This window comes from Macaca nemestrina, chromosome 12 (assembly GCF_043159975.1).
Source record: "Macaca nemestrina isolate mMacNem1 chromosome 12, mMacNem.hap1, whole genome shotgun sequence".
Classification (NCBI taxonomy): domain Eukaryota; kingdom Metazoa; phylum Chordata; class Mammalia; order Primates; family Cercopithecidae; genus Macaca; species Macaca nemestrina.
In genome coordinates this window covers 107662914-107678326 of record NC_092136.1, presented here as the reverse complement: position 1 = coordinate 107678326, position 15413 = coordinate 107662914, and positions in this window count along the sequence as shown.

Here is a 15413-nt window from a genome sequence, read left to right as displayed (position 1 = left end):
GGATCACAGGAGCAAGCCATAGTTCCCAGCCCTGCATTTCTACTGTTTTCAAGAACTTGGGCTCTGGTTGGACTGAGAAGTTCACACAATTCCACTTTTCCAGAGAGGTCACAAAATTCTTACCCCCATCCCTTTGAACTGCAAAGATACATTCTTTATCTTCCCATCTCTCCAGGAAAAGCTTTCCTTGCCCCCTTTACCCCCATTCCTAGTCTGTTCCCACACCGGGTCTATATTCTCTCCCAAACAAGTTTGCCCTGTTGTACTTGGAGATTCAAACCCTGTCTACAACGCCACTTAATAAAAGGTATTTTTTAAACCTGAAGTTATATAGTGCGTTAACTTGCATGCAAGAGTTCTATTTTGACATATTTTCAATGAAGATGCTGGAACTGTCACTCCAGTTTCAACGGCTTTAGAGACTTTAAACATCAACAGGTGTTTCCAAATTATGTCTCCTTTTGACTTTCATTTTTCCGGGCAGTCAGACTACACCCAAGGATTAAAAATCAGCATAAAACAGTCTTTACTTTAGACCTCAGATTTAAAAATTTCAGAACGTTGTTACTTTCTCTCTGGGGAAGTAAATAAAAAATGAGTTTTCTCAGCAGCAGCAGTTCCAGCCAGGGTCTGCACGAAGCGATATCAGTCTCAGGGCAGTGTTCTCAGGTTCCAGCCAGTACTGCCTGACCCAGATCCAACTGTGAGCTGCCTCTCTTCCAACAACATACTCATTTTATATTCCTCTGACACTGCTTCGAAAGGACATGGAGAAAAAAGTCTATTTTCAACACACGCTGTGTCTACAATGATGACATGCATGGTGATACCCACCACCCACATCACAAACACCCTGCCAAGTCCTAAGCTAATTTGACTTCACAATGGCAAGCTTTTCAGATGCCCAGAGGTTGTACGGTGATTATTTGATGATTCAACATGAAAGCAGCTCCCGTTGTTTGCCACATCCGCACTGAGCTTTCCATTCATTCAGAATGACAAGGTATTCATAGTGTCTTGCAATCAATTTTGAGATGTCTCTGCCAAAGAGCTCCACTGGCAACATTGCAAGGCCCTTTTTATAAGTCACCATTTCCATCCCCACTCCATCCTGTCAGAATGACTGGGGTCGCATTCATATTGCAGACCAACAGAAACAGCGGGAACCTGAACTTGGAAGACTGGATTTGATCACATGCATCATACCATCTTGATTTTGGAAATGAGACAAGCCATATGCAGTTTGAGAGATGCCAACCTGAGATACATTTTGCATTATACCATATGTCACTGACTTTAAAGATGGGTTTAGACCAGTTCATTTTGAACAACACTTATGAAACATCACAGGCCAGGTAGCGGGTTTCACGCCTGTAAGCCTAGCCCTTTGGAAGGCCCAGCTGGGAGGATTGCTTGAGCTCAGGAGTTCAAGACCAGCCTGGGCAACATAGTGAGACCTCATCTCTATTTTTTTTAATTAAAAATATTCTTAAAAAAGAAAGGGCACATCTCAGACATGTAATACGACTGATGATTAGTCTCTGAGTCATACAGCATTCTGCTCCTGAGAAAGATGTATATAGTGAAATAAATATATTTCCCTTGAAGACCTCTGTCTGTGGTTTCATCTTGTCTTTTTCATCTTTTCCTGGTATTTTCAGTGTCATAGATATGTTTATTCTGATGCCACAATGATTGATGTGAACTTTCAGCTGAGGTTATGTTTAATCTACAATTAATTCTCTGAAATAAAAGGACATCCTTTTTATCTGCGGTGAAAAGGTAAAGCAAGCCCAATTCTTCAGACCTAGCTGTACAAACCACATGGCCACTTATCTGTGGAGATAAGAATGAAGGCCGGAAGAAAATGACGTATTATTACCTGAGAGCAGGACATATATTTGGATAACATCATTTTTGATTTGCACTTCAAAGCTGGCAAGTGTGCTTTTGAATATTATTTATGATGATTTGAAAAAGAGATACCAAAAGGTTTTTTTTTGTTGTTGTTGTTAATCTGGGTGCCAATCAAAAAAGAACTCAGACAGCCAGGCGCGGTGGCTCATGCGTGTAATCCCAGCACTTTGGGAGGCCGAAGCGGGTGGATCACAAGGTCAGGAGATCAAGACCATCCTGTCCAACACGGTGAAACCCCGTCTCTACTAAAATACAAAAAAATTTAGCCGGGCGTGGTGGTGCGCATCTGTAGTCCCAGCTACTCGGGAGGCTGAGACAAGGGAATTGCCTGAACCCGTGGGAGGCGGAGGTTGCAGTGAGCTGAGATTGTGCCACTGCACTCCAGCTTGACGACAGAGTGAGACTTTGTCTCAAAAACCAAACCAAACCAAACAAAACAAAAAACAAAAAAAGCTCAGCCTTGAAATATGAGTTGTTCTAAGTTACAACACTATTTAATTGTAAATTATTATAACCATTTGTTATAATGTCTTATCTTTTCTAGGAAGAGACAAATTTATTCAAATTTTGTTTGGCTGGAGTTTCCTTGAAGCTATCAGGGCTCTTTGGCTAAGTGATATTAGATTCTAGCCATGTTTATGAAATCAATCTTTTATCATCAACACCGACCTCTTTCATTAACAAAAACTTCTTGGTCGTATTTCATAACTTTTTTTTTTTTTTTAAGATACCGGTTTTGCTATGTTGGCTAGGCTGGATTCAAACTCCTGGGCTCGAGCTGTTCTCCTGTCTCAGCCTCCTGAGTAGCTGGGACTGTAGGTGCACACCACCACACCTAGCTATTTCATAGCTTTTAGTTTTTTTTTTTTTTTTTTTTTTTGAGACAGGGTCACTTTGTCACCCAGGTTGGAGTGCAGTGGCATGATCATGGCTCACTGCAACCTTGAACTCTTGGGCTCAAGCGATCCTTCTACCTCAGCCTCCAGAGTAGCTGGGACAACAAACATGTGCCCCCAGACTCAGATAACTTTTGTAATTTTTGTAGAGATGGGGTTTTGCCATGTGTCCCAGGCTGATCTCATATTCCTGAACTCAAGTGATCTGCCCTCCTTGGCATTCCAAAGTGCTGGGATTACAGGCATGAGCCACAGTGCCCAGCCTAATCTTACGGTTCTATGACTATAAAATACTTGAGATCAACGTCTCTGTAGCCATATTTGTGTTACTGAGGTTGATGAAGAAATCAAGGGGAAAAGAAGAGAAAGAGTGAGGTCTATTGTTGCCTCTTTTAATGTGGTAGAACTTTTTGACTTACAGAAAGTGTGGAGCCCTTTTAAATGAATGCTTCACATTGGACATCACCCAGTGGTGCTTAAACTAGACTACATGATGTAGGCACAAGTTTCAACACAGAGTAGGAGAGATACCCCCACAATATGTGGGCTTAATTTCAAGCACAGGGAGTAATTGTCTCCTACCAGACCTCCAATAAGGTTTCCAGACTGTTCCAGCTAGAGGAGATTTCAAAGATACTAGGTTCAACAGTGAGATTTTATAGAGATGGGGGACAGGCTTAGAGAAGTTACACAACTACCCATGTTTTGTTTGTGGCAATGCTGGGGTGACAAGCCAGATCCCCTGATGTTTAGACTAATATTTTTCCAAGTGGCAACTCTATTAAATTGGATTTCTTTATGGAATCTGTCTTCACAGCTCTCGGGTGGGGGAAAAAAACAGCAAAATGTGGTTCCTTTTGTCTGTGGCCCAAAGAGTGTATCCTATTCCACACATATATAACTGAAAGTGTTTCATTGTGTGGCTACCCATGACCAGGTTTCTCTTTTATGGGCTGGAAAATATATTGACATTTGTCCTGGCTGGATAGCCAGGTATTTCTACTGAATATTCAGCTTCTAGTAGTGCGTTACTTGAAAAAGGGTGGGCCCAGGGGTGCTGCAATCAGAAGCCTCCTGTCTCTCTCAGAATCTTTCTAATGTCTATTTAGTGATAGACACTTTAGCCATCATTAAGGCTGGAAGTGGAAAGGAAATATCAGCAAGGGTTGAAATTTTAGCTGTGGAGAGGAATAAGTGCTTCTATGACCTCTAAAATTCCTTACAGTGTAATATCATTGGATGGTTTTCTTAAGAACTTTATTTACAGCTCTCAGATGCTAAAACCAGCTGCTTACAGATATCTTTCCTATCTTTCCCTACTCTCAAGGAACATGATCTAAACATGAGTCATCACAGGCACCAAGATCTTGGCTAGAAAATCTTCCTAGTGACACGGTATCCTATTCCCTGAGAGCTGCCAAAGGAATTCTTTCCATAGCTTTTTCCTCAGAACAGAGGCAATTAGGCATAGTGGAAGAAGATGGACTTTGGCAACAATTAGTTAATCCTGAGTAAGCCACGTATTAATGTTTGACCTAAGACTAGTAAATTAAAGTCAATGAGCCCCACTTTTCTCGTCTAAATATAGAAATAATGCTACCTATCTCAGAAAGTAATAGAAGAAGTAGAAATGGTAAATATAAAAATACATACAAAGTACAAAACATAGAAGAATCTAGGTAAATAACTTTCAAACATAATTTTTAGGTTATATTGGGCTAATACTATGGAACCCCAACTTCTGTATAAGATAAGCTTTTGAGAGTTTATTGCCCCACCAAGTCCTACATACTGACCAGCACGTGTGTGTGTGTTGGGAGTAGAGGGTTGGATGAGAGAAGACAAAACAAGACAATGATTCTCATTTTGTAACTAAAATTTTAGTATTCTTTTTCATCTTTCTCTTTCTCATTCATTGCTTTCTCATCCCATTTTACAAAACTACTTTTAAAACAAAAAATATATATCAAGACATTCTTGTTAAAAAGTGTGAACGTCATTCCTTTTTTCTGACTAGGGGAGAGTCAAAATAGCTGCTGCTATAGAGATGAAATGCTAGCAAGTAAACAAGGCTGGCTCTTCCTGTTAGAACTCAAAAATTGTCTTAAGTACTCTTGCATATTAACTTTTACAAATGAAGTTTAGAATAAGTTTTTCAAATTTTGTAAAAAGCCCTTTGGGATTTTGATTTGAATTACATAGAATTTTAAGTTAGTTTTAAGAGAATTATCACCATTAAAAGATCAAATATTTCCAGTAATGAATGTGAAGTATTTTTCTAAATTTTCTAGTCTATTTAAAAAAAAGTGCTTCAGCAAAATGTTTAGTTTAATTTAAAAGGTCTTTGATATTTCTTATAAAATTTATTCCTATAGATTTTATAGCTTTTTGTCATTATAAATGAAATGTTTTTCTATTAATTTAAAATAATTAGAGTATTTAAAAATAACTAAAAACCAACATTACTATTAATTTAATAACAATAATATGTTTATAATAATGTATTTATTTTATATCCAGCCACATTGCTAAACTTTTTGTCAGTTCCAGTAGTTTGGCAGTTGTTGCTTTGGAATTTTCAGGTGGACAATCACATATTAGGCAAAGACAGTTTCCTCAGTAGGTATGATATTTGACATAAGTTTTTGGTGGATAGTTTTTATCTGGTAAAGAAAGTTTTCCTTCTATTCTGAATTCGTTAATTTAAAAAATTAGGATTTTTTTTTTTTTTTTTTTTGCTTTATCAAACACTTTCCAAGCATCTGTTGAGATCCTCATGAAGTTTTTTTCTCATTTGACCTGGTAATTAATTAAACTATGTATATTCCTGGAGTATAACCTACTTGATCACAACATATTCTGTCATTATAGTATCAGAGTCAGTTTACTATCTTATTTAGAATGTTTGCATCTATATTCATAAGTGGAATTGTTTTCTAATTTTCTATTTTTGTGCTGTCCTTGTTCAGTCTAGATTTTGTAATAGGATCATGCATCATGCTGGTCTTATGAATTGGATTGTGTAGCTTTCAATTTTTCCTTATAGTTTATAAAATTTATGTAACTTATATTTTATGTAATATTGGAGTTATCTTTTCTTGAGGGTTTGGTAGAACTCATTGGTAAAATTGTCTTGGTGGACTACAGTGATTAGGGATAGATCTTAGATAATTCAGTTTCTTATATGGTTGATAAATTATTTAGATTTTCTACTCATGAATCAATTTGAATAATTTCTATTTTCTCTTAAAATCTTTCATTTCTGCTAGGATTTTAAATGTATAGAAAGTGGATAACCCAGCCAAACTTGATTCTGAAAAAAGCAAAAAAAAACTGGACAAAAGATTTTTTAAAAATCTGTTTGAAGTCTTCAGGAGCTAAGAAGGGAGTAAATAATTACAGAGATAGAATCATGGAGAAAAAGGAATCATAAGAAGTCAAGTCAGCATTTGGGACTGTTTTTTCCCATTAGACTCTAGATTCTGAAGAAGTCACTGAGAGGGTGAGCAGTGGTTTAGATCACCGTTAGGAACTAAGGGAATAAATATTTGAATTCAGAGTCCCCTACGAAGGGAAATCATGGCAAGCTCCATAGCCTTTGGGACCCTCAAAAGTTTACCCTAAGAAAAAAGGTAAGCCAGAAGTAAACCAGACTTGATCCAATCTTTTATTCATGTTGACAATCTCTCTTTAGACCATTTATATTTAATATAACTATTAATATGGCTATATTTAGTATTATCATTTTATTATTTGTTTTCTGTTGTTCCTTCTGGGTGTTTTTGTTTGTTTGTTTGTTTCCACTGTCTTGTGTATTCCCTATAAATTTGTCTAGTTTTTGGCTATATATCTTTGAATAATTGTTTTAGTAGTTGCTCTGGGAATTGCAATATGCACTTTTCACAATCTACTTAGAGTTAATATTTTACCACTTTGAGTGAAATGTAAAGGGAATCCCTTTACTTTCCTATCTTTACATTAAAGTTGTCATATGTTTACATCTACATAAACTGAAACCCCCCCAGAAAACATAATGTTATAATTCTCTCTCAGCACTTTAAAAATGTTCCACTGTCTTCTGACCATCATAGTTTATTTTTATTTTTTAAATTTATTATTATTATTTTTTGAGACAGAGTCTCGCCGTCACCCAGGCTAGAGTGCAGTGGCTCAATCTCAGCGCACTGCAACCTCTGCCTCCCAGGTTCAAGTGATTCTCCTGCCTCAGCCTCCTGAGTAGCTGGGACTACAGGTGCATGCCACTACACCTGGCTAATTTTTGTATTTTTGTAGAGATGGGGTTTTACCATGTTGGCCAGGATAGTCTCGATCTCCTGACCTCGTGATTCACCTGCCTTGGCCTCCCAAAGTGCTGGGATTACAGGTGTGAGCCACTGCGCCCCGGCCATCATGATTTCTTAAAAGAGATCTACAACCATTCAGTTTGTCGTGTCCTATACGTAGTGTTTTATTTGTCTCTAGCTGCTTGCAAGATTTTTCTTTTATTTTTGGTTTTCAGCAGTTTTAAGTCATGATGTGTCAGACCGTGGTTTTCTTTCTTCCTTACCCGCCCTGCCCCCACAACCTATCTGGCTGTGGTTTTCTTTGAGTTACTCTGTTTGAGGTCCACTGAGCTTTTAAATCTGTAAATCCATGTCCTTCAACAAATTTGGGGTATTTTTGGCCGTTATTTTTTCAACTCTTTTTCTGCATTAATTTATTTCTTCTCTTCTTCCTGGACCTTAGTGATATGGACTATTAGACCTTTGATGTTGTCCTGCAGTTTCCCAAGGCGCTGTTCAGTTTTTAATAAATGGTTTTTGTGTTTGTTTTTCAGATTTAGTGATTTCTACTAATCTGTCTTTAAGTTCACCCACTCTTTTCTCTGCCATCTCCTTTCTGCAATGGAGCCCATTAGTGAATATTTTCATTTTATGTTTCAGTTCTAAATTTTAGGTTTGATTCTTTTTTATAGCCTCTATTTCTTTGCTGAGAACTTCTCTTTTTATTCATTTCAAGAGTATTGCTTTTACTTCATGGAGCATAATTAGAATGGATGCTTTAAAGTTTCTGTCTGATAATTTTAACTTCTGGTCATCTCTGAGCTAACTGTTGATTTTCTTTTCTATTGAGAATTGTTAAGAATGTCCTTATTCTTTACATGTCAAGGAATTTTGAATGGTTTCCTGAACATTTTGAATATTATGTTATGAGACTCTGGGTTCTGTTAAGATCCTCTGGATAATTTGATCTTTAGTTTTAGCAGGTAACCAGTCTTTGTAGTTTAAGATTACAAATCCCAATCTACCTTCTCTGTTCTATGGTTCCAAAGTCAGTTTAGTTTTGAAAACCTTTGCAGTGCTATTTTGGTTCACTTTATTTATGTCCCACCCAAAGTCTAGGCTGGCACATGGGCAGTGGCCTACACTATGGTTTGGTTCTGAAAACCTTTGCGGTGCTGCTTAATATCAGTTCCACCTACAAGTAGCTCAGAAGTGACTTCATACAAAGATTTAAGGAATCCATTTCCTCAGCGCTCTCTTCTCCATGACTTCCCCAACACTTTCTAGTTCTCAAGGGCTTCTTTTCATGGTCTTCTGGCTAAAAAGCTGGGATTTTAGCCTCTTCATGTTGTTGTATACTTCTCACAGGGGGTCTGCCTCAGGAGCAGAAAGTAGAGAGAAAAAAGGAGGAAAACAATTAATAGAGAGTCCCCCAACATTCTCCATATCGCAGGGATATCTTTTTCCAGTTCCTCTGGTAATAAAAAAGGATTTTCTCTGAGTTCGAGGTGCTTGCAAGCCAACCACTGCTGCTGCTGTTGCAAAAGGGCAGCTTCATGACTTGCCACAGGGCAGGGCCAGGAGATTACTAAAAGAAAGAAAATGAGGATTCCCTTCACACTCACAATCCTACAGGGCCCCCATACTTTGTCCACTGACTAGACAAAGAGGATTTGTCTTAGTCCTTTTCTGCTCACCTTTGCTGTGTAGTTCCGGGATTTGGGCTGCTGTAGAGTGTAAGTTAGGATATATGCATGGGAAAAAAACCAAAAACAAAAGAAATAAGAAACTCACTGTTGTAATGGCTGTTCTATGAGTTTTGAGAAAGATATAGAGTGGAACCAGTTTACTCATTTTAACTAACATCAGAAGTCTCTGACATTCAGCCATGAATCATCTAAATCTTTCAGTAGATAATAGTGATACAAGATTGCTAGTGCCACAGCAGCCTGCCAAAGCAAACGAAAACTCCCTCAGGAGAAAGATAGCACAATCCTAGGCATCAACTTATCTTTACCATTTTTCATATACAATGTCTGGTACTCAATAAAAAAGAACCAGGCATAGTGCCAGTGTCTACGGAGTGCTGTAATATAAGTTATTCAGGGCAACTTTCTTTGAATATGTTTTCTTTAAAGTAAAAATAGAAACCTCTTTACAGAAATGAAAAGTCATCACCCCACTTACATCTCCCTTCTCACCACGGTGCACAACAGTGTCTGCTAATATATAAATTAGATGTGTTATTTTCAGGCAAATATATTATTTTAAGTAATTTGTCACAAGATTAATTGTAATTTAAAAAATCTCTCCTGTTTAAATATTTTCTTTACGATAACATGATTAAGTCACCATGGCATATGATCTGGCATTTACTCTGTGAGTTGAGATACATTTGGATGTCGTCAGCTAGAATCTCAAGTGATGGATATGTCCCCTGTATGTAGTTGCTGCTTCTCTCTCTTCTCAAAAGGATTCCAAATGTGGCAGGGAACAGAGTCGGGTGATCGAAAAAAAAAAATTTTTTTTCTTTTTTTTTTTTTGGTCACACAGGCTGGAGCACAGTGGTGCGATCTTGCGCACTACAACCTCCGCCTCCCCAGTTCAAACAATTCTCCTGCTTCAGCCTCTTGAGTAGCTGAGACTACAGGTGCGTGCCACCATGTGCAGCTAATTTTTGCATTTTTTTTTTTTAGTAGAGGTGGGGTTTCACCATATTGGCCAGGCTGGTCTTGCACTCCTGACCTCATGATCCACCCACCTTGGCCTCCCAAAGTGCTGGGATTACACGTGTGAGCCACCGCACCCGGCCACTAAATATTTTTTTTTAAAATTAACTGGGTGTGGTGGCATGCACCTGTAGTACCAGCTACTCAGAAATCTGAGGCAAGAGGATCACTTGAGCCCAGGAGTTCAAAGCTACAGTCAACTGTGACTGGGTCACTGCACTCCAGCCTGGGTGACAGCAAGACCCTGAAAAAAGAAAAGAAAAGAAAGAAAAGAAAGAAAACAAAGACAAGAAAAACCTCGTAAATAACATAGGTGGTTTCAGCAATAAAATAAACTGACCCCAGGTGTAGAACTGGGGCAAGGTGTAGTACCCCTTGAGTTGAGAAACTTTTGCTCAGAATGAGCCTTTCTGGAAATTTTCCCGTGGGCTTCCTTAAAAATTTCACTTTAGACCCAACATATACACAGCAGAGGGCGCCCCAGTATAATCCAAGAGCCCCAGGGCCACTGAACAGCTCTGCGATTATTGGGCCTTTGCTCAGTTCTTACACTTCTGGTGATGTTTGCTCAACAAACATCTAATGAGTGTTTATTATGTGCCAGGCACATATTCTCTTTAGGCACTTCAGACACAAAGCTGAATTTGAGTCATTTCCTGTTCTCAAGAAGCTTATATGCAGTCAGGCAGGGGAGATGAACGTGTGTGTTAACTAACTAAAAATATCAACAGCTAACATTTATTTTCCACTTACTGTGTTTCCGGCAGCATGCTAAAGGCTGTGCCTCTATAATCTCATCTACTCTCCATAAGAGCTTTCCAAGTTAGTTATTGTTATTATGGCTGGCATCGCACTGTGAGAAGTGCTATAATCGAGGAATGAAAGTGCGTGGGAAGGAATAAGAAAGACTTAAGTCTACTTAAAGGAGTTAGAGAAAGAAAGAAGTGACATTGACTGTTTACTCGTTTACCTTGTCCTCAACTGTGAGCTGGTTGAGTGCACAGGCTGTTTTGCTCAGTTGTGAGACCTCAGTGCCTTGTCTCAATACATATCTGATGAATGAATGAATGAATGATGTTTCAGCTGGATCTTGAATGACAAGCAGATTTTCACAAGATAGGAAAGAGAAAAAGGCCTCCTAGGCAGAGGATGCAGCATAATAAAGTCATTGAGACATGATTGTGAGATATTCAGGAAATACCAAGTAATTTGGGGTAAGAATCAGAGTACAAAGTGGGAAGTGGGAGGAGAAGCTGGAAGGTCAGTTGGTGGCTTTTGTAGCTACTACTGTGTGACAAATCACCCTAAATGAAGCGGAGTAAACAATAAGTATGTATTACTGTTTATATAAGCCCTCTGGGGGTTTCTGCCGGGGCTGGCTTGCCTAGGATGGCCTCACCCACACATGTGGTGATTGGCTGGCTGTTGGCTGAGACATGAGTCTCTGATCATTTAGTAGGCTAGCGTGGCCTTGTTCACGTGGCAGTGGCAGAGTTCCACAAACGTGAGTGGACATGGACAAGGCCTTTTTAGAACTAGATTTGGAATTGGTACTCTGTCATTTCTACCATATTCTGTTGACCAAAGAAAGTCACAAGAACAGCCTAAATTCAAAGATTGGGGAAATAGACTCCACCCCTTAATGGGAGGAGCTACAAAGTAAAATTACAAAGGGTGGAGATACCGAGAGGGGCCATGAACTACAGACATGTTTGCACTCCAGCTATTTCCACTGAGACTAGATACCAAGGGGTTTTCACCATCTGAATGCCAAGTATGGACATTTTTTTGCAAGAATGGGAAGCTCTCAAAGGCATGACGTAAGTTTAGGTCTCAGAAATCTATCTGTGGTAGTGTGACATGATACAAAGTTTGAAGGGAGGAGAGACTGAAAGCAAAGTACCTTGGAGGAAGCAAATGCAGCAGTACAAGATGATGTGGGTTTGAACAAAACCTATGATGTTAGTCTGGTCTATCTAGTCTCCCGAGTTAAATCAAGACCACCTCCTCTATTCTCTGTCCCCACCAATCCATTCTGCACAGAGCTTTAAAAATGTGAGTTTAAATATGTGGGTAAGAAATCAATCTAGACGACCTCTAAATTTCTTCGGTGTGTTACGTTTCCTTCATTCTAAGAAGAGCCTTGTCTACGGTTGTTTCAAATGCCTTAAGGATAAAATACCATCTAAAGGCGATTTTTTCTTACATAAAGTTTGTGGGGAATCAAGGAGGGTTTTTCAGCCAAAAAAATGTGATCAGAGCTGCCTATGGGAAGCTAAATTTCACAAATAAGAGTAGAACAGATGAATGGGGGAAAGCTGTAGTGGGAGAACTATTTGGAGTCCATAGACATAGTTCATATACAAATTTATGAGGACGCGGATGAGCCAAGGAGTGGGCAGTAGGGGGTGAGCTGTGGACCCTGGGAGTGGGAGAGGAGGAATGGATCTGCAGGGGGGTTCTATTAAGATTAGAAAGAGGCCGGGCATGGTGGCTCACGCCTGTAATCCCAGCACCTTGGAAGGTTGAGGTGGTTGGATCACCTGAGGTCAGGAGTTTGAGACCAGCCTGGCCAACATGGCGAAACCCTGTCTCTACTAAAAATACAAAAATTAGCCGGACATGGTGGTGGGCGTCTGTAATCCCAGCTACTCAGGTGGCTGAGGCAGAAGAGTCTCTTGAACCCGGAGGGCAGAGGTTGCAGTGAACCTAGATCATGCCACTGCACTCCAGCCTGGGTGACAGAGTTGAAACTCTGTCTCTCTGTTTGTTGTTTGTTTAGAAGCATTTTGATGACTAAATAAATATACATTTATTTTTATTTGAGGACTAAATAAACATGCTTTTCTCACATGAATTATAGTGTAAGCATTTTTTTTTCCCATATTAGTACCTATTATTTATTACGGTCTCTTCTTGGCTATATGAACCCAGGCAACATCTGTGCCTCAATTTCCTCATCATAAAAAAGGTATAATGGGGCTGGGCACAGTGGCTCACGTTTGTAATCCCAGCACTTTGGGATACCAGGGTGGGAAGATCACCTGAGCTCAGGAATTTGAGACCGGTCTGGGCAACATGCAGAAACCCTGTCTCTACTAAAAATACAAAAAATTAGCTGGATGTGGTGGTGCAGGCCTGTAGTCTAAGCTACCAAGGAGGCTGAAGAGGGAGAATCACCTGAGACTGGAACACGGAGGCTGCAGTGAGCCGAGATCGTGCCATTGCACTCCAGCCTGAGCAAGAGCGAGACTCTGTCTCAGAGAAGGTGGGGCAGGATAATAGTAGTATTTTTCTTACAGCACTGTTTTGAGTGTTGGGTTAATACATTTAAAGTGCCTTGAATACTGTACGTTGTAGTGTAAGCATGCAATAAATTTAGTTTTGAACACTATCATTTTTTATTATTAATATTATAAAACAACATTATTTACCACTATGCTATTCTTTTACTTTTTTTTTTTGAGATGGAGTTTCGCTCGTTGCCTAGGCTGGAGTGCAGTGGTGCGATCTCGGCTCACGGCAACCTCCGCCTCCCGGGTTCTGACGATTCTTCTGCCTCAGCCTCCTAAGTAACTGGGATTACAGGCTTGCGCCACCACGCCCAGCTAATTTTTTGTATGTTTAGTAGACGTGGGGTTTTGCCATGTTGGCCAGGCTGGTCTTGAACTTCTGACCTCAAGTGATCCACCAGCCTCGGCCTCCCAAAGTGCTGGGATTACGGGTGTGAGCCACCGTGCCCGGCATGAGCATCTCTTTATATAAAATCTTTTTTCCTCTATCTCAGATTACATCCCAGGGACTGAATCCCACGAGGTGAATTACATGGTTAAAAAATCACACTCTTTTGGGCTCCATGGTCTTGTGATTTGACTTTTAAGTCTCTGCATTACTCTGTGTGGTTGGAATCAGGGAGATTCAGGCCTAGCTCCAGGCAAAACAGAGGTGAAGGTGAATGTTACCTAGGTTCCTCCATCCTCCCCTTTCATGCCCTCCTCTTCATTCATTCCTCAATTATTCCGCAGAGAACTTGCTGTGTAGCAGGTGTTGTGCTGCGCAGTGCTTGAGCAAAGAAAGCCCAGTCCCTGACTTGAAGGAGCTTCAAGTCCAGAGGCACGATTACAATTTGACATTGCTGTTTTGGCGGGAGAGGACTTGAGCTGAGCTTAGGGAGCAGCAGAGAGCCTCCCCAACTAAAATTCTAACACTTAGGGGTTCAGGGCTTTCTGGGGGAGATAAAACTTGAGATAAGTCAGGCAGTAGAAGATAGCAAGATACCCACATGAATTTGACTTTGCCATTGTTATTTACTAGATATGATGCCTAAGGCAGGTTTTAAACTTCTCTGGGCCTCAGTTTCCTTATACATACAATGGGGATGATTGTGCCTACTCCAAAAATTGTTGTGAAAAACAGAGAGAGTTGTTTGTAAAGCACTTGGTATACAATAGCCAATAATGATGCAGCACTTTCCAGGTGCCAAGTATTATACTCATTCAATATATTATTGAATTTTACTCTCAGGCAATATAACTCATCGAGTCCTCATAACAACCCTATGATGTGGATGCTTCTATTATCCTCATTTTACAAATGAAGAAACTGAAGCCAAAGGTGTTGTGTTAGTGTATTCTCACACTGCTATAAAGAACTACCTGAGACTGGGTAATTTATAAAGAGAAGAGGCTTAATCCACTCACAGGCTGTACAGGAGGCATGGCTGGGGAAGCTTCAGAGAACTTACAATCGTGGCGAAGGGCAAAGGGGAAGCAAGCATCTTCTTCACATGGCAGAGCAGGAGGAGAGAGCAAAGGCGGAAGTGCTACACACTTTTAAACAACCAGATCTCGTGAGAACTCACTCACTATCACGAGAACAGCAAGCGGGGAAATCCACTCCTGTGATCCAGTCACCTCCCACCAGGCCCTTCCTTCAGCCATGATCATAATTCAACAAGAGATTTGGGTGGGGACACAGAGCCAAAACAACTAACTTGTTATATCATTCCTAAGTGGATAAACTGGGACTTTAACCCGTGCTTTTAACTGCTACACTACAGAATCGCCATAAAACGTACCCCCAAATTGTGAATTACTTATTTATTTTTTAAGAGTATATTTTTAATTTTAATTTCTTGTTAAAAATTTCAACTTTTATTTTAGATACAGGAGGTATATGTGCAGATTTGTTACATGGGAATATTGCATGATGCTAGGGGTTGAAGTACGGATCCTGTCACCCTAGTAGTGAGCATAGTACCCAATAGGTAGTTTTTTTTTTATTTTTTGAGAAAGAGTCTCGCTCTGTCGCCCAGGCTGGAGTGCAGTGGTGCAATCTCGGCTCACTGCAAGCTCCGCCTCCCGGGTTCATGCCATTCTGCTGCCTCAGCCTCCCGAGTAGCAGGGACTACAGGTGCCCAGCACCATGCCCGGCTAATTTTTTTGTATTTTTAGTACAGACGGGGTTCCAAACTGCTGGGATTACAGGTGTGAGCCACTGTGCCTGGCCCCCAATAGGTAGTTTTTAAAAACCTGCTCCCTTCCCTTTACCTTCTAGTACTCCACAGTGTCTATTGTCCCCATATTTAT